This window comes from Pinus tabuliformis, chromosome 4_1 (genome assembly GCF_031772625.1).
Source record: "Pinus tabuliformis cultivar Carrire ecotype Pingquan chromosome 4_1, CPIR1, whole genome shotgun sequence".
Classification (NCBI taxonomy): Eukaryota; Viridiplantae; Streptophyta; class Pinopsida; order Pinales; family Pinaceae; genus Pinus; species Pinus tabuliformis.
This window is the reverse complement of record NC_142303.1, coordinates 741817785-741843079: the sequence shown is the minus strand read 5'-3', so window position 1 is coordinate 741843079 and position 25295 is coordinate 741817785. Positions and strand designations below refer to the sequence as shown.

General features: G+C 35.4%; 1 pseudogene; it reads right to left on the bottom strand.

Moving 5' to 3' along the window:
• Nucleotides 1–14857: 14857 nt before the first annotated feature.
• Nucleotides 14858–25295, bottom strand: part of LOC149178279 (2-Cys peroxiredoxin BAS1, chloroplastic pseudogene) — a 134299-nt pseudogene continuing 123861 nt past the window's right edge.

The window sequence follows — 25295 nt, the reverse complement described above, 5'->3', positions numbered from 1 at the left end:
TTACTAATTGTGGGATTACGGTTGATAATTATTGACTAAGTCGGGTAATCTTCAAGGTACTAGAATATGTGTCTAAAGAAATTTAAATTTAATATTTGTGCTACTAGCAGTGATAAAAGGAAAGGGAAGAGTAATTTCAAATTCTTTGGTGATGACTTAGGAGATATTTAAGTTTATTGTTTAACGTGGAACTTTTGAAATCATCTTCATAAAAAAATTATCATTCCTTTATCCAGTGTCTAGTGCCAACTTAGTGAATGTTAGTATGGCATTTCTTGTTTACGATGCAAAATCTGACAACCATACCTCTATTTTCCTTTTCTATACCCTTGGGTGTATACATGATCTCTCAACATTACTAGTTATTCTTTACAAGAACTCAAAACATCATAAGAAATTAAATACATTAACAAATAACACCATTCGAGCACCCTAGAATATCCTTTCTTTTTTAGCAATATTAATTCACTCACATTAATTGGGTTCCTTGTAGAATTGAAAACATTATAAACCAATTTCTTGACTTTGGAGAAGTGCATCTAAAAGTTGTAATGTTGCTTGCTTCTTTTGCATAGTATAAATAGATGGTAAAAGATAAATCATTTGTTATGATTTTTTTTAAATAATCACCTTTCATAATAGGATTTTCTAATGTTGATGTTATACAGACAATTGAAGCATCATCATAAAACTATCCCTTTCCTTTTTGATAATTTATTTTCTTAGCCTATCAGGCTCCCACTTTTCTTTCCTTTTTAAAGATATATTTGCTAAATTTGAAAGGGTCTCTGCACTAGAAATTCCTCTTAGGGCCTTTGTTATTTCAATTCTATTTTATGTGTGTGTGTGTGTGCATGCATGCGTGCGTGCGTGCGTGTGTTTCTGTGTGTGTGTGTGTGTGTGTGTGTGTGTGTGTGTGTGTGTGTGTGTGTGTGTGTGTGTGTGTGTGTGTGTGTGTGTGTGTGTGTGTGTGTGTGTGTGTGTGTGTGTGCATGTGTGTGTGTGTGTGTGTGTGTTAAACTTTCATAATGTAATTGGTTTTATAAGATTTTATTTCGTAATATAATTTATGTTTGAAATTTTAGATAGATAAAAAAAATATTTAAAATTAAAAATTAACATGACATCTTTTATTAATTTGATGATTTTTGAGTTACAAATTTTTAAATTTTGCAAATCACAAACACAAACGAATTATAGAAATATAATATTATATTTTATTACAATTACACAAAATTCTTGTAAAAGATATTCACAAACTGTAGAATGTTATTTGTGTTAAATATGAACATATTGGTAATGATAAGTTCCTTACCATTGGTCCTCCCATATTTCATATAAACTTAGTATTTGATTGCAAAGGTGTCATTCAATGTAATTTTACAACTGCTCAAGGAAGTTAATCTAAATCAAGAGACACAATTCTACTCTACTGGTCTACAAAACAAATTCAAAATTTAGAACAACATTCACAAACATGCATCAATCACATACATAAGTACACATGTATATAGGGGAAACCAACTAGTAAAACTCATTAAGTTTGCTTGTATTAATTAGATGAATAGAGAATATATTATAATTGCTAGCTCCAGCTCTAAGCTCAACCTATAAAAGAATAATTTTTCTCTTTTCTCAATGAGAATCTCTGACCCAGACTTGTCAACTTATGCTACCACTTGAGCACCTATTTCCTTACATAAATCCTGAATAAATTGGCCCCTATTATTTAGGAATTTCTGCTAAAATGATTACAAAATTCCCAAGGATTGATCACTGATTGTATGCAACAACAGCCTAGTCAAAACTAATCATAACTGATGTTACACTTCCATGGAATTTCCACCACAACTGAGAAATTTGAATTCCTTTCATGCATGGGAGATTTTTGGTTTATTGATCAATTAACTGGATGATATCTGAGTTAGACTGTTGTCCCACTACACAACTGACCTCCAATTAGTTCTATTAATTGTAACAACTAGTTTAACTAAGTACAACTAGAAATAACTAAAATAGATTGCTAAAAATTAGCAATCAACACATGAAAAATAAACTCCAAACCCACTAACTAGAATTTACTGAGCTAACTTAGTGACAAGAGCCATGTCACTTTAGTTAACTTCCTAGAAGTTGTCTATTGATGTGGAAATTTGGAATTTTATTAATTTGACCAAGGCTAAGTCAAATTGAGCCTTTCTTGCTATACTTCTCAACACTTCCTCTTAGAAAGAAAGGGATTATAAACCACCCTTAACCTACACCTGTGGAATTAAAACTTCCCTCTTGACAATGCCTTTGTCAAGAAGTCAACATCTTGTTTCTCTGTCGGAATGTATTGTAGCAACAATATCCTCCTCTAGACATAGTCCCGTAAAGGATGATATAGAATACCTATATGATTCAATCGACTGTCAAATACCAGATTCTTAAAGAGCTTAATGCAACTATGATTATCACAATAGACTACAATTGGATCCATCTCTTGACCAAATAGTCCCAAAAGTATCTTTCTCATCCAGATCGCCTCACATGTTGCTTGACTTGTAGCCATGTATTTAGATTTTGTTCAATTGAGTGCCATAAAACTATGCTTCCTGTTGCACTAGGAAATTTCTATGAAACTAACACTAGAAATTCCACCTGATGTAATATTTCTATCAGTTGGAATCCCTACCTAATCTACATCTATGGATCCAGACAACTCCACTTCCTCTACTCATCTATACTATAATCCATACTAGATAGTGCCTCTAAGGTACTGTAAAACATGCTTAGTTTCCTTCCAACACAGTTTGGTTGGCCTAATCATAGCCTACCTAAGTTGATTAATTGCATAAAAAATGTCTATTCATTTGTTCACAAGATACATCAATGAACCCACCATATGTTGGTAAATGACAGAATCAACCTCTTCACCTAAACTGGCATTCCCCTTCCTCCAGTTGGTCACCAGAGGTGTGTCCATGGGCTTACAACTCTCCATGTGAAACCTATGTAGTATCTCAGTGGCATACATTCCTTGAGACACAAAAAATTCCCTATCACCTTGCCATACTTCCAGCCCAAGGAAGTAGTGCATGATACCCATGTATTTCATCTCAAATTACCTTGCAAGGTCTTCCTTGCTAGAGTTGATAAATTGCTCATCACCTGTCAATATTCAATCATCCAAATATAAAATAATGATAAACAATTTTCCTTCTATGAAAATTTGATAGAGGTTCACATCCACTTCACTTTTGGTGAATCCAAATCTAGTGAGATAACTATCAATCCAAGTGTGCCAAGCTCGGGGTGACTGTTTGAGATGATATAATGCTTTCCTGAGTTTGCACACGTGAGACTCCCGATCAAATGTCTCAAAATGTTCCAATTTCTATATGGACACATCCTTGAAAATGACACCATTGAGAAATAATTTTTTACATCCATTCAGTGGATCTTCCACCCCATTTGTGCATCCAGTGCAAGAATTGATCTAATGGATGAATACCTTGCTATGGGAGAAAATGTTTAGCGATAGTCAATTCCCTCAACTTGAGAGAATCCTCAAATCTAGCCTTACACTTCTCTATGCTTCCATCTGCTACATGCTTAACCTTAAAGATCTATCTCAAACCCACAACTAATTTATCTCGTACGGTCTTGGCACAAAATCCCAAACATTATTATTCATGATGCATTCATTTTCTTCCACCATTGAATCAGCCTAAACAAGTTACTCAACTCATTCCTCAAAAGAGGATGGCTCAGTCTCTACAAGCTCAGTCATTAGATCCACACATCCAATGTACCTCTCACCTAACCTCCTTTTCCTACGAAAATTTGAAGGAGATCCCACATTCTCCCTCATATCCTGCACTAGTATTTCAGCTTCCATGGTTCTTTTTATACCTTCTTTATATGGTTCTTCTTGAGTGAATGTCTCCAATATGCCTCTTCTTTGCTCCACAACTTATGGCTACTCAACAACATCCTAAGGCCCCTCTTGAGTCTCTCCCTTTGGAGATAAAAGCTCCTCTTCTGCTGGGATTTGAAGCTGCCTCTCAAGAGAGCATCCTAGTTGGCATTGGACCTTCTTGATAACTATTAGATAACTTTCATACCTCTATGTTCATATATGCATTCATGACCTTTATATTACATTTTTTCCATATGTTTGATGAAATGTTTGTCATGGTTAGACCTAGTTATGTCAAGTATTTGATTAAGTTTTGTGTTAGAGGCTTTGAATTTGTGTCATTTATTACTTTGGAAAGTTTCATCAAGTTATGGGAAGTGATAAGGAGTCTAGTGCTGTAAAGGTGGCACTAATCTCATAGTTGCAAGAATAGAACTTGGAAATTGGTACTACAATTGCTGGCTTTCAAGATTATGCATGTGACTAGAGGCCTATAGTCACATGGATGTAGTGTTATGTCTATGACTTCTAGTATAGGTCAGTGAAGAAGCAGTCTAACTCAGGTTTTGGGTACCTAGGGTAGTTTTTTAGCTCCTAGGGGGTCTTGTAGCTCCTTTGGAAGGCCATTTTGGTTATAGTTTGTTGATTCCACTTCCTTAACTATACTTAGGAGATTGAATCATATCATAGTAACTCTTTGTGACATATTTACCCCAGTCGATTGGTAAACTTAGGTAACTGTGGGAGGAGGGTGTCACAAAGTGGTATAAGAGTGGGTTGTACTCTCTTTGAGTAATATCTGATACTACAAAGTGGTATCAAATCTCCCATGTTCAACTTTTGAATGGGATTGGCGAAATGTGTTTGTCATTGATGCATGCTTGTTGTCTATGTGCATGTCATGTGTGCATGTTAGCTGTCCATGTTGCTTTTATGCATGAATTTTAGTTGTCATTGTTGTGGTATCATGTCATATTGATGTTGCTGGTATGTTATGATGTTGATATGTTGGTTGAGATGGAGCAGGAGAAGAATATTATTAGAGTAAGGTTGCAACACTAGACCTCGTGGTAAGAGAAGATTGCCATACAAGTTTTTGTGTTGTTTAATGGTTTCTATATACATTATGGTTATATATACGGGGGTCATTATTTTGTTGTTGTGGTTATATGCATGATAAATGCTATTTGATTTGTGCGGTCATGTGCACATGTGTTGACTAGTCATGCATGGTAGTTGATTTTTTTTATGTGCATTGTGGTCGTGCACATGATGATTATGGTCATTGCAGTTAAGATACCGATGCTATTATATATCTTGGTGTTAGAAAACTATATATTACAGAGCAATGGAACACATAAAAAATACTACAGAAATATAAACATAGAAAACACATAAAACAAAAAGAGACAGATATATGTGGTTCACCCAATTTGGGCTACGTCCATGGAGAAACAACTAATCCTTCCTTTTATGTTATCTACCAAACTGAAGAGATACAACCTGCAGTAGATCCATCGTAATTCCATCTTCTCTCTTAATCTCCTCTCTCTTTCCTCACTCAGAATACAGATCTACCTAGACGCAATACAATTCCCTCATATATAGTGAGGGGTTGTCTTCTAGGGAAAAAACCCTAAATTAAACATAACTTCTACCATCATATCTCCGCCTAATGAATGAACCAGATTGACTATGAAATTACAACATTTTATGAGGCAATTTTACATCTATTTTTAGCTTCGGGGGCAATACCCCCGATCCCCCGCTAGGGGGGGCTCCCAAAGATCACAGTCACCCCCCTGGACCCCCCTTGAAGCGTAAATATTATGGGTGGTGTTGCTGCCACATTATAAACTAGGGTCCAATGCGGTGATATCACTGAATAAAGAAGATAATAAGGCTCCACACCCAACACTTGGTAATTTTGATTGGCCTTTGCAGATGGTTATGGTTATGACATTCAAGTATGAGCCGTTATACTTGTGATATTGTGTCATACTAATCTGGACTGACTTTTGCAGATGTGATAGCCTCCCCTGAGATACATTGAGGTATGAGTTTGATTATGCCATCTATTTGGTGTTTGAATGTTTGATTATGTCGTCTATTTGGTGTTTGAGTGTTTGATTATGTCATCTATTTTTGTGCTTGAGTGTTTGATTATGTTGTCTATTTGGTGTTTAAGTGTTTGATTATGTTGTCTATTTTGGTGCCTGAGTGTTGGATTATGTCATCTATTTGGTGTCTATTATTTCATATGTTTGTTGTTTGAATGTTCGATTAATTACATTAAATGAGTATGTGCCTATAAGATCGCATGAAGGAATTATGCTGTTTAAGATGGTAGTACTAACACATTATGTGTTGAGACAAAAAATATGTGCTTAAGTACACACAGGTGATAATTGTAGCATTATGACTATGACTATGAGTTGAATGTTAATTATGACATGGATATTAGTCTTGGTAAAGGTTGATTTCAAATTAGTAGACACGATATCTTAATCTTTGGAACATGTGACTAACATGTGTGAATAGTTGCAGGGCAACATGCTTGGTATTAGCGTGAGAAGGTAATAGTTGATTTGTTTATATATAAATACAACTAGGTGATGTGATAGCATAAAAAATGACTCGATTGTAGCAAGGTAAAAGGTAAAATAAAGGAATTCGCTGATAATTAGTTTGGCTATGTTTGAAAAACACAATTTTAAATGAATGAGTGTTTTGCATGAATACATTCAGTCTTCTTAACCTTTATTTTGTTTGACATTATGTGGATATGTTCTATATTCTTGAACATTAATTTGATAGGTGTAGCAATAAATTTTCAATTAGGGCTTGATTCATCAAGGAATTGGAGTCTCTTGAGAGATGATAAATGTACGTGTTCAGTTACAAGGAATTGTGCTTGGCACAACAAGGTAAGATAACTGATTTGTTGTTATATTTGTTTATGCACTGACAAATGTGTGTTATGGAAGCATGATTCAGGGGATTGCATGGCTAGAGAGACTTCCATGAAATCTTCAAGAAGGATTTGGTTGAGATTTTAATTTGAAGCATTGGGAACAATGGGGATTGATTGATGGTGTATGTTTTGAGGTTTTTACTTTCAGTATTTTTGTGATTTGTTTATGTTTGATTTGTAGTTTTGATTGGGTCTAGTGCATGATCATGCCACTTTATTTGTGGTGTCGTATTTCTATTGGCCTTCATGGTTGTCTTCCCGTTTGTTTCTTGTTCTTACCTTTTACATTTTGAGGGACTTGGGATTTGGTTGGGAAATAGGAAGTTAATGGAGCTCAGGAAGACCTAAATTAAACCCAATGGGTAATGCGAGACTCAAATGAAGCTCACTGCATGTAAAGGATAGTTGAAGGTAAGAATATGACAGTTGGTTCGAATGGTTGGGTCAATTGGGATTAAAGGACAATCGCAGGGTTGTCATGAGAAATGTAACATAAAATGTAAAGTATATGGATTTGAGGCATCAAATGCCTTGGCTATGTTGGGAACTATTGTTCTTAGTGGTGGGCATGTTGTGCATGGATAAAGGAAGTTCTCTTAACCTTGACCTTATGATATTTGGTAATTATGTTGTGATCATGATTATGCTTATATCTATATATGTATACATGTATCTATGTATGTCATTGTATGACAAGGTGTCATTGGGGATCATGATTGTTTTATGCTAATGTTTATATGTATACATGTATGTATGCATGTCATTATCTGATAGGATCATTGGGGATCATGGTTGTGGAGGAATGATTTCTTATGAAGGTGAATAGCATGCAGAGGTTCCTTCCTATGAGGAATCAAGTGGGAAGTGTAGCCGGATATATCTATGACATCATTATCATGTGGATATAATTTGATATTATTTTTTTATACTATGTTTATGCTTATGCTATGTCAGCTAATGTTGAGGGATACATCAACTAAATGAAAGAAATGTGATTTGTGACATGCGAGGACAAGCATGGAAAGTGCAAAGACACTAGAGGCAAGTTTGATTGGTAGAGTCAGTATGGTCTCTGGACATGCAATACAAATTTTTCGTATATGTTGTACATGTTCTATATGTGGTACATGTATATATGGTGTTATGTGCATGTTTCATATGCGGTGTTCTGTACATATGGTGTTGTGTTCCTATTGCATATGCAGTACTATGTTCATATGTTGTTGTGAACATGTTGCATATTTGTTACTGTGTACACATAGTGTTGTGTGAAGGTTGCGTATGTGGTGTCAGGTAGAGATGGTGCTATGTACATGTTCTATATGTAGTGCTATATACAAATGGTGTTGTGTACATGTGGCATGATGTACATGATTCTACATATGGTGTTATGTATATATGGTGTTGAGTACATTATGTACATGTGGTGTTGTCTAGATGTGGTGTTGTGTACATGTGGTGCTATGTACATGTTGTACATGAGGTGATGTGTGTGTGCGGTGTTATTTACATGTGGTGTTGTGTGTGTGTAGTGCTATGTACTTGATGTGTAGCGGTGTTGTGTACATGTTGTGTAGGTGGTGTTGTGTACACATGGTGCAAGTGGTGTTGTGTATATGATCTTATGTACACGTTGTGCAGGTGGTGCTATGCACATGTGGTGTTGTGTACATATTGTTTAGGTGGTGTCGTGTACATGTGATGTTTTTTACATGTTGTGAAAGTCGTGATGTGTACACGTGGTACTATACACATGTTGTACATGTGGTATTGTGTGCATGTCATACATGTTGTGTTGGGTACATGTGGTATTGCGTGCAAGTCGTACATGGTGTCTTGTGCACATGTGTTACTATGTATGTGCATTATGTAGTCATTGTATCGTGACATGTGTATTCTTTCTGTTGTACTTTGTGTACATTGATGTATTTTGTTCTACACTAGGTGTAGGTGTATGTGTTGTGTTGTAAACTAGTTGTAGGTGTGGTTATGTAGACTTATCCCTCTTGTAGACATGAGTGATCTCTCGAGACTTCAAAGAAACCTAGTAAAAATAAACAAGAATTGCTACCTTTCTCTAGACTATGATGGATTGAAACCAAATACTATGGTAGAGACCCATTACTGATTAAAAGAAATGATTGATGAAGTCCCCGTTAAAGATTCTAACCATTCACTCCTTGATGCCTTAGATATCCTCACATCACTCCCCATAAATTCTCCATAATGTCCTGAAGGGATCTGCATAGACAGAAACAAAAGTGAGACCAAAGCATCTAGTATATAACATAAGATATGAATGGACTAATTAACCAATCATGTATTATAAATTGATCAATACGCAATCACAATATATGCAAGTGATCAAGGAATCCTACAAATTAGATCAACAAAGATGTAATTGGGAAAAAACAAATGCCTTTATATTAATAAACTAGAGAAAATCCTTACAACCATGTAGCCTTGATGTTGTAAGTGCCTTCCCATAATATCCAACCATCTCCTTGACTGAATAGCCTTACAATATTATCCCAATAACATAAGCCTACTTCCAATAGTCCTATTCCAATCCTTAGATCTGTAGTATCTCTATAGGAAAATAATGGGAAGTTTTGGATCCATTCTCCAAGGGATGAGATCCACTAATAGTGGGATAGGGGTTCCATAAAGGAAACTGAGTTTCTCCATGATGGGAGAGATCACGACTGAATAGGCACCCATTCAAAGTTTGTTGGTTGGGATAGATGGTAGCAAAAATGATTCTAGACTTTACTTTTTATTTTTACATTCATTACATCATGTTCGCAGGTGCCGGTGAAATACAATACATACTTATTCTCAAATTCTAATGCTCTTTTGTGCTCATAAACATAAATTGACTAGGGAACTGTCTAGGTAGCCAAAAATAGGATTTTTTACCATGGGATCCGAGAGTTCCACTTTCTTTGGGATGATTTAGATCCTAAGCCTGTAGGGGAATACCTTGGGACACATTTTTGGATAGAAAAATATCCAAATTGATGGTTGTTTTCCTAATATGAAAAAATGATGTGTAACAGGTGTATGTATTTTGTGGTGTTGTACAACATGTGTGGGTGTATGCATGTGATGTAAATTATGTGTATGTGTACGTGATTGAAGAGAAGAAAAGGTATTGGGTGTTTGTCGGGTGTCGCAACCAATCCGACCTATGTACGGAAAGGACAAAGGATAAATGTAGAAGCAAAGGACCAATTGAATGATAAGTATCAACATTTATTTCAATTTTTATTATCCATGTGATCTGTGTTTTTTATTCATGATAATTACATGTGATCTGTCATTTTGGTTTATGAGGGTTACATGTGATATATCATTTTGATTATGATGGTTGCATTTTGAGCTAACCATATGTGATGTGTTAATAAATGATGATTTGATCAAACAACTAGTTTGACTTGTTGTGACAGGAAGTAAACATAATTGCAAGTTTACCATATTGATGGGCCACTAATGTGTTATGATTTGAATCTATTTCAAATTATTTTGAATTTAATGGGAATTATGTTCTTCGTATAGCAAGCATCAAAATGCCAGGTTTTGGTGGTTGGAATTAGATGTAAAATAATTAGCAACAACAATAAAAGAAACTAGAAGATGCAACAGTATGTTGGCAAAGAATTTCAAGAGCAGAGCCATTGTGCAACACTGATACCCAATAGTGTCCACTGATTTCCATGATCATGTTATGAGCAATATGATGGTTTTAAGGTAGGAATGTGCTTTAGTTTTTCAACATTCTGATGTGAGGAAACCTTTCCAGGGGAGGAGTCACCTGAGGGACTGTGCAACAGACAAGGGGATGCCCATGGAAATTGGAAGGTGTTTGATTAAATGAAAGTGGGTGACTAGATTTCCCAAGGGACTCTGTAGCAGAGAAGGGAAGTTCGGGGAATACATTATTTTTGTTCATTAGAATTTACCGATGGAATCAAAATCACATATGGAGTGTGCCCTGGAATAATGAGTCGGTAACTGTTCACTGAGTGAAAAGGTGGCATAGGATCATACCAATGGATATTAGATGTAGGTTGGACTTTAGCAGTGGATTCTAGACATCCTAGGAAGGATCTGTATCCCATTACTAATTTAGAGGGTGGAGATGTGAGCCTTTGGTTTCCCTTTTTTCTGATATGGGCACCATATACTTTTACTTGATGGTTAGAGAAAATGTGCATATGTATATGTCTATATTATTGAAAATATTCTATTGAGTTGTATTTTTAAAGCTCCATGAGCAATATTGTTATTTGTTGGTTGAAGAAAATGTGGTTGTTATTGTAAATATCGTAATGAGTTATGTTATAAAGCTCCAATATCGAATATGTTGTCATGTTTCAGTAGGATATCATTGTCAATATTGCAATGGGTTGTGTTATAAATCTCTATAGGTTGTATGTTTTTGTTGGTTTATAAGTATCATTAAGCACTGAGGATGGTGTTCCCCCAAGCGGGAAGGTTCTGTAACAACCCCTGGTTGATTTTCCATGTGTATATATATATATATATAATACCATGGTCATGGGACACGTATTCGAAGCTGAGTGTTGGGCAAAACCATCCTAGTGGGAGTCACTTTCAGTTTATTTACTGCTAAGGAAATTGTAAATGGAATTGGCAAAGGAAAAGAGGCATCTCTCTCTCTCTCTCTCTCTCTCTCTCTCTATATATATATATATATATATATATATATATATATATATAAGCCTAGTGGGAGTCACTTTTTGTTTATTTATGGCTGAGGAAATTGGAAATGGAATTGGCAAAGGAAGAGAGTCATTGATTGGGATTTTATTTATAAAATAAAGGAAAATAGGAGAAAAATAAGGTGATGAAGGAAATTCACACAGCCATATAAGCATGTGCACAAAAAATTAACACACAGAACAAAACTGGCAGAAAAGGCAGAGAGCCATCATGTGGCCTCTCATGCTCATGTAATTCTCTCTTTCAAATAATTTAATAATACATTTAAATACATGAGAAATTGGTCTTAAGATAGTGCATCTATCTTAGACTCACTTGGTTGAGAAAATTTCTCAACTTACATACTAATTTAGGAGAGCTAGTTCGAGAGAATCTCTCATCCAAACTAGAATCCTTGGTTTGAGAAATTCTCATGATTTTATTTATTTAATTTAATAATTGGATTTATTATTGATTTTAAGAGAGTGAGGCAAACATTCCCCCCCTCAATGATAAATCCAAAACGAACAAGGAACCATCTTCCAAGTTCTCAAGTTAATCCTCAAAAAACCCATTTTCCTGAAAAACCGCCAAAGCTGGATGGTGAAAAAAACTCAAATATGAAGAGAACATGACTTAGCTACATGACCGATTCATCTCTGAATGTTGCTTGACAACTCCATCATGTGCCAAGCCACAAAAGGATCCAACTTTCCTTTACTAGAAAACAACATCCAGTGTCCACTGACATAATTTGATGAACGGCCACTAGCATATTTGCTAATGTAAATCCATGAATAATCGATCTTTAATCTGGTAGGTTGGTCTTGTTTCAGCATTTCTCTGATGAATTATTCTACTTGCCATAATGGTGACAAGGATGGAGATCAAAACATTAATTTTCCAGATGACCGGTTCTTTGACAATGAGAACATTTCGGTTTCCTTGCCACTTCAGTTTTTGTGCATTTCTGTTTGTCTGCAACTTCAATTTGTGTGCATTGACGTCGGTTTGCAAGTCGTTGAGAACTTGCTGAGGTGATATTTTCAAGTAATTTGGCACTGACGAACTGAATGGGCTTTGAACAATCAGGGATATGTAAGTTTTCGTTATCTTTGACATATCCTAAGCCATGTCGATTTTGATTACTTTAAATTTCTTCCCATGGCTTGATGATGGGTTTGGAAGAAAGTTGAACTGGAACAACTTTAGCACTTGAAGTTAGTTGGATGAATGAAGTCAAATGATCAGTTGTCTCTAGATCGGTTAAAGACTTGGAAGCAAACTACTTCTCTTGCAACTCATTTCTCTACAGTTGCGACTCCAGTTGAAGGAACTCAATTGTTTCATGTGCATGTTGAATATGCACTTGAATATTGGCAAGAGTTTCTTTGCTAATTTGTGTCGTACCCTTATTAGTTGAGAGGATCAAATTGTTAAGAATCTTTAACAACTGAATACTTGTCGCCATGTGAACTTTCTCACTTTGAATTCAGGCTCACTTGTACTATTGCTTATTGTTGATGCTTTACATGCTAGATTTTTATAACTTGTTCGTTTGAATTCTTGATTTCACGCTTGCTTGATGATGATTGCTTTGCTTGAATGCTTCAGTGACACTTTGTGAATTCTTCAATCAACTTCACACTGGCTCATTTGTTGTAGATGCCATGCTTTGAACTTTCACACTTGATTTTGACACGCTCGCTTGCTTGGTTGTTTCAATGACACACTCACTTGCTTTTTTGTTTGAATGACACGCTTGCTTGCTTTGATTGAATGAAACACTTTATTTAAACATTGGATTGATTTCATTCTTGCTTGATTGATTATTGACACTTGTGATTTCTTCAATGTACTCACTAAATGTGATGATTTGTAAGAAAAGGAAAGGGTGTTGAACACCGTCGAAAATGTACCCAAGATACGAATGACCAGTTCAATCTTGATGACTCAATTGAAGACTTACTTGACTTAATGTATTCACCTTAACAATTCAAATTAGGGTGTCGGTTACAACAAGGAATGCACCCTTATAATTCAAATTACAAATTATGATTTGCAAGTTACAATTTTGTATTGATCTTATTAAAAACATGGTGCAAGTGTAATTGCCAAAAAATTGTTGTTGAATTGCTGCAAAAAATTTGTTGACGTAGATGACAGCTTGGTTGGATGTTGATGTAGAAATGTCTTGACTTGAAATGCTTGATTTTATAGCGTCCTTAACTTGATTTCTATGATTACATAATGTGAAATGTGCTTGTTGGAAGATCATCTTATCAAGTTGATGAAGTGACGCTTTGTGCTTGTGTACTTTAAGCTTGATTACAGGAGCTTGAATGGATGACTTGTATATGTAAACTTCCTTATGTGCATGTAGTTGTTTTGTTGAAGCATAAGAAAAAGAGAATCTTTACAAAATAGACATGTCATGCAAGCACATTCATGACACAGTGTGTACCTATGATCCCCTTATTCAATTTCGGGCTAATCTAGGACACAAACACCACAAAAATTATGATTTTATTAATTATTGAAGTACATCAATCTTAGCCTTCACAGCATCGTGAATGAAATTTCTCAAACAATGAGAATGCTACGCTCCCACAACTCCTTGAAGCAAATTGTCTTAAAAAATAAATGTACACTAACTCAATCTTCTAAAACTAAATCTTTCTTCAAAATACAACAAAAATATCTTCACTTATCACTCCAAACATTTATAAGTCACACCTTCTTGCTCCAAAATAAAAAATACTTTCACCTTATCACTCCAAAATAAAAATTTTACAAATTAAAATCATACCTTATCCAAAAGGGTTTAAAAGGATTTCTAAAAAAAATGAACGCAAATTGAAGCCGAGCAACTTGTCTTGTACAGAAAACTATAACCACATGCGAAATCGTAATTGCATGCATCGATTCTACGGAATTCCTATTTAATTCACCTTTGCACAATTGAATGTTTTGAGCTAGCCAATATTTTGCTGATTTGTCTTTAGTTAATCATTTGAACTGCTGAAAATGGCACCAGACAGCGTGCAAATGCCAGCTTCGGTTAATAACCGACCAAACTTGAAAAACGTTGATCTTCGTAGTCATTCCTTCAATGTAGGTGACATAAAAATAACTACATATCAAGAAAATAATCAAAAGTGAATGCATTATTCTTTAATATCCATATTAAACCTTCACTTGGACCACAATGCAACACTATGGACCAAAGCTATATTTAATTTTCATCGTGATTTTCAAATAGCTTCAAAGTATTCTTTACTCATTTTGGGATATGGCTTCATTGGTTTGTCTCCTGGCTTCCACCCAGCTGGGAAAACTTCATCGGGGTTATCCTGAACATATTGAAGAGCTTGTAATGGCTAGATTGTTGATTATGGAGTGTTGAATCACACCCTCCTTGTCAATAATAAAGAGTCTGTGTAATGCTATTCCCTAATCTACAATCAAAACATTGTAAGATTTTGAAATACCCTTCATAACATCAGATATCAGAGGATATTTCAAATCACCAAGATCGCCAGCATTCCTATCAGTTTGAACCCAAGTAAGGTGAGAAAACACACTATCAATAGAAACATCAAGAATTTCAGTGTTCAACTTCTCAAACTCAGAATATCTGTCACTGAAAGTAGTGATTTCTGTGGGGCAAACAAAAGTGAAGTCTAAAGGATAGAAAAATAGAATAACATATTTTTTCCAATGTATTTAGATAGCTTGACCTTAATTAACTCTTGATAAAAAACAACCTCTGCTTCAAAATCAGGAGCCTTGTTTCCAACCAATGGAAGTTCACTAGCATTCACGACTAGCCTTCTCCATACAACACATAATAGGCTTCATACTGCAAAGTCAATGTTATGATCGTGAAGACGTCAAACACGTCAAACAGAATAATTTTATTTCCAGGAAATGGCCTGAAACTGGTTCTTCGTCGAAGCAGGCCCACGAAACCACAACTGCACAATGATGGCTTCACTAAGGGCGCTTCACAACGCTCAGGTTGTGGTGACTCTCTAGCTCGATCTCCACAATCAGAGCCTTCACAATAGCCTCGGCCCTTTTTATTCACCAACAAACCCCATGGTGGGTGCCAAGCTTGATCCTTTCTCTCCAGCTCAATCCATGGTAGGCTCTAGTAGCAAAAAACAATGGCTGTGCTTTTGATAAAAAACACACTACAATATTCACTTGGTTGATGGATTTGATACCACATGAAGGAGAATCATACAACCATAAAACCATATGCACAACAAATTAACTCACGAAAAATAAACTGGTAGAAAAGGCATAGAGCTGTCATGTGGTATCTCATGCTCATCTAATTATCCCTTATTCAAATAATTTAATAATACATTTAAATACATGAGCAAGTGGTCTTAAGATACCGAGTCTATCTTAGACACACTTGGTTGAGACAATTTCTCAATTTACACACTAATTTAGCAGAGCTAGTTGGAGAGAATCTCTCATCGAAACTAGAATCCTTGGTTTGAGGAATTCTCATGATTTTATTTATTTAATTTAATAATTGGATTTATTATTTATTTTTAAGAGAGTGAGGCTAATAGGTGAAAGGTCATGGGTTTGCATGAGGAGGAAATTGAAGGAAAAATTAAGGAAAATCAAGAAAATAGAGGCCTTAATGATAAAAAGGATTTTGAGGGTCAGTTCATGGTTTTTGATAGTTCTATGGTGGAAAATTTTCTCTATTCTATCACTCTCTCATACTCTTTCACACTTAGAGCATTATTTGCACACATTGGAATATGGTGGATTTGGAGAAAGAAGGAAAAAATTGTGGGATGAAAAACTACAGTGGGCTTGCTTTGCAGGTATCGAGTTGCATGTATGATTCCATTGCTAGTTTTGGAATACATGGCATATGCATGTGGTTATTTGGTTATGATCTATCATTGGCATGGAGGGTTGCCTAGAGTGATAGTGTTTTTCCTTGCTTTTCTGTTTTCTAGATAGCCATGGTGTTGTGGGTTTCCCACTTGATTGTTTTCTGATTGGTACTCATGTTTCTTATGCCTGTGGGTTGAGCTACTAGTTCATGGGGCTTTGGTTGGATAAATTCTCTAGAAGCCCTGGAACAACTTGGGTTGAGTTACTAGTCTGGAAGCCTTGGTTGGACAAACACTTTAGAGCCCTTGATGTTTTGAGTTACTAGTCCTGGAGCCTTGGTTGGACAAATGCTTTGGAGCCCTGCAACAATTGTGGGGGTAGTTACTAGTCTTAGAGTCTAGCTGGAAAAAATGCTTTGGATCCCTAGTCAACTTAGGTAGAGACCAATCTAGTCATCGTTAGTGATGTTAGACCATGAGGTGAAATCATTCGTTGAGGGTTGAGGTGGTTTTTCCTCTAGAAGCCCTTGTTTGGTTTTTCTTAGCTTATTCCATGAGATCATACATTCATGCTTGGAATATGGCATGGGGGTAATTAGATGAAAGAAATATTTGGTTTGGCCCAATCCATTGTGTCATTTAATTTTTTTGAAAGCTTCATCAAGTTCTGAGAAATGATCTGGAGTCTAGCCTTGAAAAGGTGGCACCTATCTCATGGTTAGAGGCACATAACTGGGAAACTGGGATTGTATTCACTGTTTGCAAGCTTATGCATACAACTAGAGGCTTACAATCATATGGATGCAATTTTATGCCTGCGACTAGTAGTTTATGTGAGTGAAAATGAAGTCTAACTCAAGGTCTGGGCACCTGAGGTGTTTTTTTATCTCCTCAGGGTCATGTAGCTCTTGAGGAATGTTAGTATGGTTTTAGTCTATTGATTCCACTTCCTTAAATGAACTTAGGATGTTAAATCACATCATAGTGAATCTTTGTCACATATTTACCCATGTAGACCGATGAACTTGGGTAAGTGTGGGAGGAGGGTGTTACATAGTGACATGAGTTCTTCAAATTTTGACAATGTCTCATCCTTCTTCCGCATGAAGAATATCGAGAACTTTCTTGAGAAGTCATCAGTAAAATTAACAAAGTATTTATGTCTACCATTGGAGGTTGTCAAGAAGGGTCCACAAACATCAAAGTGGACTCTCTCCAAAACTGTATTTTCTTTATTATCTCAATCATGGAATGTGGATTTTACATAATTCCCCAAGGTACAACCCTTTGCATACATCCATATACTCAAGTGACCCTTTAGGGAACCCAATGGTTATTTGTTGCACAATTTTAAGGGTGCCATGGTGCAAATGACCAAGTCTTATGTGCCAGAGTTCACTAATATATCGATTATGCATTTTCTCTGCCTTATTTCTTAATGCAGTGCAATCTTCCACATCACGTTTGTACATTTTATTCACACAAACCCCAATCTTCTTCACTTATCCAATATCTATGTGTCTCATAAAGACTTTTCCTTTACTGAAGATCACATCATAGCCACGGTCTTGCAAAACAGCTATATAAATGAGGTTCTTCTTCATGCTTGGTACAAACATAACATCTTTGAGGCAAAGAGGGTATCTTGAATCCCTCTTAAAGGTTACTTTACCAATCCTCATAGCACTATACCTTTCGTCGTCCCCAAGCTCAATATGTATGTAGATATATTTGTCCTCTAGGTCACTGCAAAACTCCCTACACCATGTCGTGTGGAATGAGTCACCTAAATCTAAGTACCACACACTCCCCATAATGGTGCTGGATGTTAATTTTTCATAGGGCTATATTGTTCTTTGCTTTGATAATTTCATTTCTTCATTAACATATTAGCTTTACCTGATAACATCATAACATTATTCAAGTTTACATCATTACTTATCATCATATGAAACTATGTAGAAATAACAGTATCATCATCATCAACACATTGAGACATAAAGGAGAAATAGAAGAAAATAATTCACAGATAGAGACACCAAGATTTGTGAGAGAATAGGGAAAAACCCACTATGGGGAAAACCATTGCAAATTATTCTTCTATGATATGCTCAAAACTTTGATTCTAAAGACTCTAATGAACTGTCACTATCTGTAGTCAACTACCAAACCCTGTAGTCACTGAGTGCAATCTTAAAATGGCTAAGATTTCATCATTTAGATCTTAGTCACATGGAGGAGGTATCATGAGAATGACTATAGCTTTCCTAGTGTCTCCCTTAAGCCTAGCATGTGAGCAACTGGGGTCATATATGGACTACGAAAACCCTAAAGCCCCACTTGCATAGATGGGGAGTTATACGTGTGATTGGAAGGACCTAGTCGCATGGATGAGCTTTTGTGCAATGTGACTACAATCAAATACTTCTTGTTTTATGCTTGCAATTGCAGCCCAAAACCGTAAATCAGAGATGCGAGCTTCCGACTCTGCAATTTCACCTCAGAGAGAACCTGATCCTCTATGGGTGAGCCTCGGACCTGTGCAAACCAAAAACAAGATAAAAGAGTGTCTCATCATTGTTTCCAAATGAGATATAGGGAACTTGTATTTATATCCTTTCAAGGTCATCCACATTCCTTTAGGGTTGACCTTATCAAACGTGCATATGTGGGATTTCCTTCATAAGTACACCTTCCCTTATCCGATTTGAGTGATATTGAGGTTTATTTTGGTCCTCTCAAAAAGAGGAATTAAATGAAATCATTGTCTCCATCAGGTGAGTTGTCAACAATGGAATTTGACCATAGTTTAATATTTTTAACACTCCCTCTCAACTAGGGAGACTTCCACCTACACCATGTCATGTGTTTCATGTCATCAAATCACATACAATCTCAAGTATCTCATCATCTCGTGTCATCAGGGATCATCTCAATTAATCTCTTGCTCATTCCTGCTTATATCTTGATTGTCCCTGCTCATATGCTAAATATTATCAAAACTAGGAGAAGAATTTTTCATCCAAGGGGAGCCTAAGCTACCACCCACTATTCATTGGGCTACTACGTAGAATCTCTATTAGTAGGCTACTACCCGAAAATATCGGTGGGGAGTGAGACCTAAAAATCACATAATTGTCATAAAGCATATCATTAGGGATCATATATACACCTGGAACCACATCGGGGAGCTACTACGCAACCCAAAATCTCATGGGGGGGCTACTACTACAACCCCATATCGAGAAATAAGTGATATAGGGGAGCTACTACTAAACCCATCCTATTTCTTATTGATCTTGCCAACATTCACCCTACATAGTCATGTCATGGAACACCTGCATCATAATCCACCTTGGACAAGATACTCGACTTACCAAGACATAAGGATCACACACCTCTAAGCCTCCTTAACTCATTGGGTAAATGGGGAGGATCAATCCGCACAATCCCTACTTATGGGTATGATGCCAACTGGCCTATCCTCTACAGATACAAAGATAAGATGAGATACTACTCCAACCCTATGGGTAACAGATAGGGGTGATACCCTATTGTCCAAATTTGCGTCAACCCTAGGAGGTATTTATCTCAATTCCATACCTTAGGAGATTAGACATGGGGGAAGAGTTTGCTCAGTGTCCTTGATCAGTGACGCTCACATCATCCTTATATCTAGTATCAGGTTCATCATTATGTAGAAATAGTAGCATTATCTTGTTCATGCATGACATTAAAGAAAATATCATATTAGAACATAAACAATCATTTATATATATCAAAAAGGGATACCATATTCATTCTCCCTCTGAAGGAGGTGCAAACCACAAGCTTAGTCGTGTATGATACAACAACATTGTTTCAATATATGAAGTTAACTTTATCCCAACTATATGCGGGATTATCTGTCAATCGGTTCCCATTTTTTTCATCATAATGTATCCATTACATATCCAAATCCTACTTAGATGAATCTCCAAGGAGATTCTTCATCTTGCCATATGGCTAGTCATTCTTGAAACATCGTATTCAACCTCAGTCGTGCTATGGACTTCTCATCCAAGATATCATGGAACATATCATACTGAGGAAACATCCAAATGCACTCATCTCATCAATATCCATCCTAATCAACATCAGTACATCCAAGTAGTCACATATCACAGGAGGATCATCTCATGCAAGTAATTTTAAGGATGCTAGAAAACAAATCAATGTGAATGAAGTGTATCAATCATGAATCGACTCACATTCTATTCACATCATGTATATATATGGCTAGGTGTTCAAAACGAAACATCAATGCTTCAATCAATTGTTGGTTTCCAATTCAATTTCAACAATATCTCTTCAAAACTTCTTGGAATTCAATTAAAGTGCCCAAGGATTTTCATTTCCACTTTCCCATACTTCTTCAGTAGCTTCGCAATAAAGATTTTATTTTCCCAACTTAAGAAATCGATTCATCATGCCATGATTCATCATTTAGAGCTTCAAAAGCCATCACCTTCTTAATTAGATCATCATAAGCTCATTACCTATAAATAGTAGACCATTAACATAAAAATCAAAACCAAAATCAAATCCATACCTGTGAACACATTTGAAGTAGAGGTATGGATCACCACATCTTCTTAGCTTCACTAGATAATTGTCAATGCAGAGATATCTAGATCGGGGAGATTGCTTCATATATTCTTCTTTAGAAACATAATACCTTTCCAAACCAATATGCTTAGAATCAAAATATTGTACCATAAAATCAACTAATTCAACTTATCAAATTTTAGATGCCAGATTAGAACCAATACCAAGATCATCACAATATCACAGTATTAGATTCTTTATACCAGGTGACAGGTAGATCTCTCATCAAGTCATGAATTTATATATTATCATGCCAAAAAGTTGTCATAAGAAATATAAATCAAAATTTCATCAAATCATACTCATGATCATAAGATTTGTCACTAGATGCAAATGCATACACTAAGGATAAATCATGCAAGTTCCAACCATTCATGGAGATAGCTTCATACTGAATCACAATTGTTAATACTTCAAACAATGTGCTAAGAATGAGGAGGTCAACACAAAACTATTATCGAAAACCAATATTAGTCATTGCAAGTTACTATGCTCATATATAATTCTCATCAAGGAAAATCATCAACCATTAAATAATTAGTCATTAGGTCAAAACCCAAATTTGCTATCATAGTGAGATATATAGTCTAGAACATAGCTCAACATCAAGTGAAAATTCTAAGTCATTATCAAGCATCATGTAAAAAATCCAAACAATGATTATCTATATCAATCAGCTAAGTCATGTCAAACTCTTTTAGCATAAACTTTAAACATAATGACATATCTTTATGCATGCCTTGGTGACCTACAAACACAAGTTGAGTATATATCTTCATATTATAGGAAACATTCAAACTATCTAGCTCAAAGATCCTTCCGATGTCTACTCCACATATGTAGGATAAACATCATTCATTTGAACACTTAATTTTAGGCACAAAACTTCATTTTTGTGTCAAGCAGGCATAGTCGCACTTATATGCCTTCTATGTGAGTAGTTGGGACACTCTAGTCACACCCTTGACCTCACTTCCATGCGGATGAGAGGATACAATCACACCTATGAACCCGCTTCCCTATGACTCACGTTATATCATAGTCCAGTACTAACGGTAAGGATGCACTTGATGAAAAGAGGACAAAGTGCTACAAACTAGGCATGTCAAATAAAAACATGCACATGTATTTGAATACTACAAGATATGTCATTGGGATTCATACCATAGTCCAGTACTATTAAAAAAAATTAGCATAACTTTTTAGATGAATGGTCCAAAACAATTAATAGACCCATAAATTCCTATCACTTATTACTATGTCGAACACAAAATTCCTTTACAAAATTGTTCACTCATGTTATATTCTCGTATTAATATTTTCTGGTGTCTCATTTTAGATATTGACATAATCAATAGAATTAGTTTCTTCATTGTAAGCATTTCAGGTGTGGAAGAATTCAGGGAAACACCTATGCATTCCTAGTGCTGAGTTACTAATCCAAAAATTACTAATATATGTAAATAAAAAAATGGATCCAACATTCAATATGTTATTTTCCCATGGTTGATACCATATCACATCGTCATGCCAAGTGCATGCACAGAGCCAACCACAAGCCACACGGCTTTAAAAACCACAAAACACACTTTTGATAGAGACAAACCCTAATACTAAGTTTAATGAACTAAAACCTCTCTAGCTAAGGTGTACTTGGAGAAAATAATTGTGAGTAATATTCATGCTACACATTTTCTATCTAAACACCTGAGGCTATTGTCATTTGGTCCTAGTGCATTCTCATCACAAAAGGATTTCATTGGGTAAAGAGGTTTAGGGAAATGTGTATACAATCATAATCAATTCATTCCAAAATAGGGAACATACTTTACTTCACCACTCTTAGTCTTGGGAACACGATTCAACAGTAGTAGACAAAGGTGATAGGAAAAGCGATGGTCATCATGTATGCAACAGATGAAACCAAAGTGAGAGAACCACACTTCAATCAAAGTAATTCCCCTCTACCAATCAAAGAATGCACTAGAACCACCTTAAGTCCAAGGTGATTTAGCACCACCATTTGGACTAGAAAACTTTCATGATGCTTATGTGTTATTGGGTATCATTGGAGAGACACAGAAAAGAAATGATACACAATACTCTACTTTAAAAACCCACTCAAAAAAATTTAGGTCAAATTTCAAAACAATAATGCATATGAAATCAAATTATTATCTTATGTTTAGTTCTTGATTTTTTATCTGACATGTCATGTGAGAAATCTCTATGCCATTTTCTCTTTTGATGCATGTGAGTTGTGGACTACTAAATAGTGGAATTCATTTTTTGATGTATTGAGGTTAAATTGGTTTATGGGATCACATATTATGAATTTTGATATACACATATGCAGTATAATACATTCATAAGAAGTTTATAATAAATTGTACATGGGTGTTTTCAAGGAGCTTCTAAACCACAACCATGACCTCAGCAAAACTTTTGATTTATCAAATGCCACACCTCTTATTTCTACTACATCTGAGGTTCATGTTGAGGTGGTTGATGAGATTCTTGCTAGTGACAATCAATTGATAGGGATTGCCAGAAGCAATGGCAAGAATGCCCTGCATCTGGCTACAAGAAGTGGTTACACAAATACTGTAAGAGATTTACTAGTAAAAGATCAAGAAATGGCTCAAATAAAACACAAAAAGGGCCATACAATAATGCACATGGCATCCAATCAAGACAACTGCTTGGATGTGGTGAAGAAAGGACTTTAGGTTGACCCAGTAATAGTTAAGCTACACGACAGAAATGGAAACACACCACTACACGTACCTACAAGGAATAAGCATAAGGAGGTAGTGTCTCTTGATAAAACCTACTAGAATTTCCCTTAATTATATGACATGGTTTAGAGTGGTACATTTTAATTAGTATGAGAAGGGAGCTTCTTAATCAACCAAGAAATACAAAGGTAAGATTTATTTCCACTTGGTACCAAAATCAAGATTTGTTTTATTTTTATCTTATATATATATATATATATATATATATATATATATATATATATATATATATATATATATATATATATATATATATATATATATATATGAATTTATTACTCTCAAGTAGCTACCATTTTGCATTTTAATTATTTTATTCAGCTGCATTGCATTCATCTAACATTTCATTCTACCATGGGCTTTCTAGCGCTTATAAAGTGGTAGACACATGTAAAATGCAGAGCCCAACCATAAGCTTCCACCAACTAGTCAATCTAGTCTACTGAGTTTTTTGTTGTTATTTGAACTATAGTTATTATAAGTGAAATAACTCATAGTTTATGGAGTGTACACAAATTGTTGAACATCATATATCCTCTTATCCTTCATGATGAGATTAACACATGTCTTTAACAAGAAATCATTACAAAAAAATAATATGGTGTAATAATTAACCTTATACAATAAACAAAATATATCATGAAATGAATCATTGATCATTCTAAAAGGTCATGAATGGTTTAGTTGTCTAAATAATTGATTTACCTCATTAACTAATGTAGGAATTGTTTTTGGTTAGTATGAAACTTTGGTTGAACTTGAATTTTGTTTTCAGCCAACAAACAACTTAGGATAAACTTTGCCTTCAGCATTATGGATAGGCTCTTTACATGTTTTCAGTGGAACTATTAGAGAATCTGAAATTTTTTGAGAAGCATGAACTTCTTGAACTATAGCATATCCTCATGTGAGCAAAGAATAGAAGCATGTCAATGGAAAAATTTGCAAAGTTTTCTCAAGAGAATTTAACCTATTTTTAGCTACATGGAGAAAAAGGAGCATGATTACAAAAAAGGTGTCTCTTTGTATGCTTGGGCTTGGAAGACACAAATATTCTATTCCTTCAGTGTATCTTTGCACCTTTAGGGGAAATTGTTATTCCTATTCTCCATAGATCTTTTTGTTATTCCCCTAGATGTATTCCATAAAGGTAGACGGGGGATGAAGTGTATTTTTGTATTGTGTACTTATTTTTGCTTTGAGGCTCTTATCCTCACACCCCTTTTCCAATTGAAGTAGTTGTGGGAGGACATAGTTATCATTTAGAGGTAGAGAGTGCTTTCCTTGTGTCTGTGCAAACACATTTTTTGATACTCGTGATTGGTGTGGATGTGTAAGTGTTTAAATGCCACATATCTTGTTGGTCTCGCATATATTAG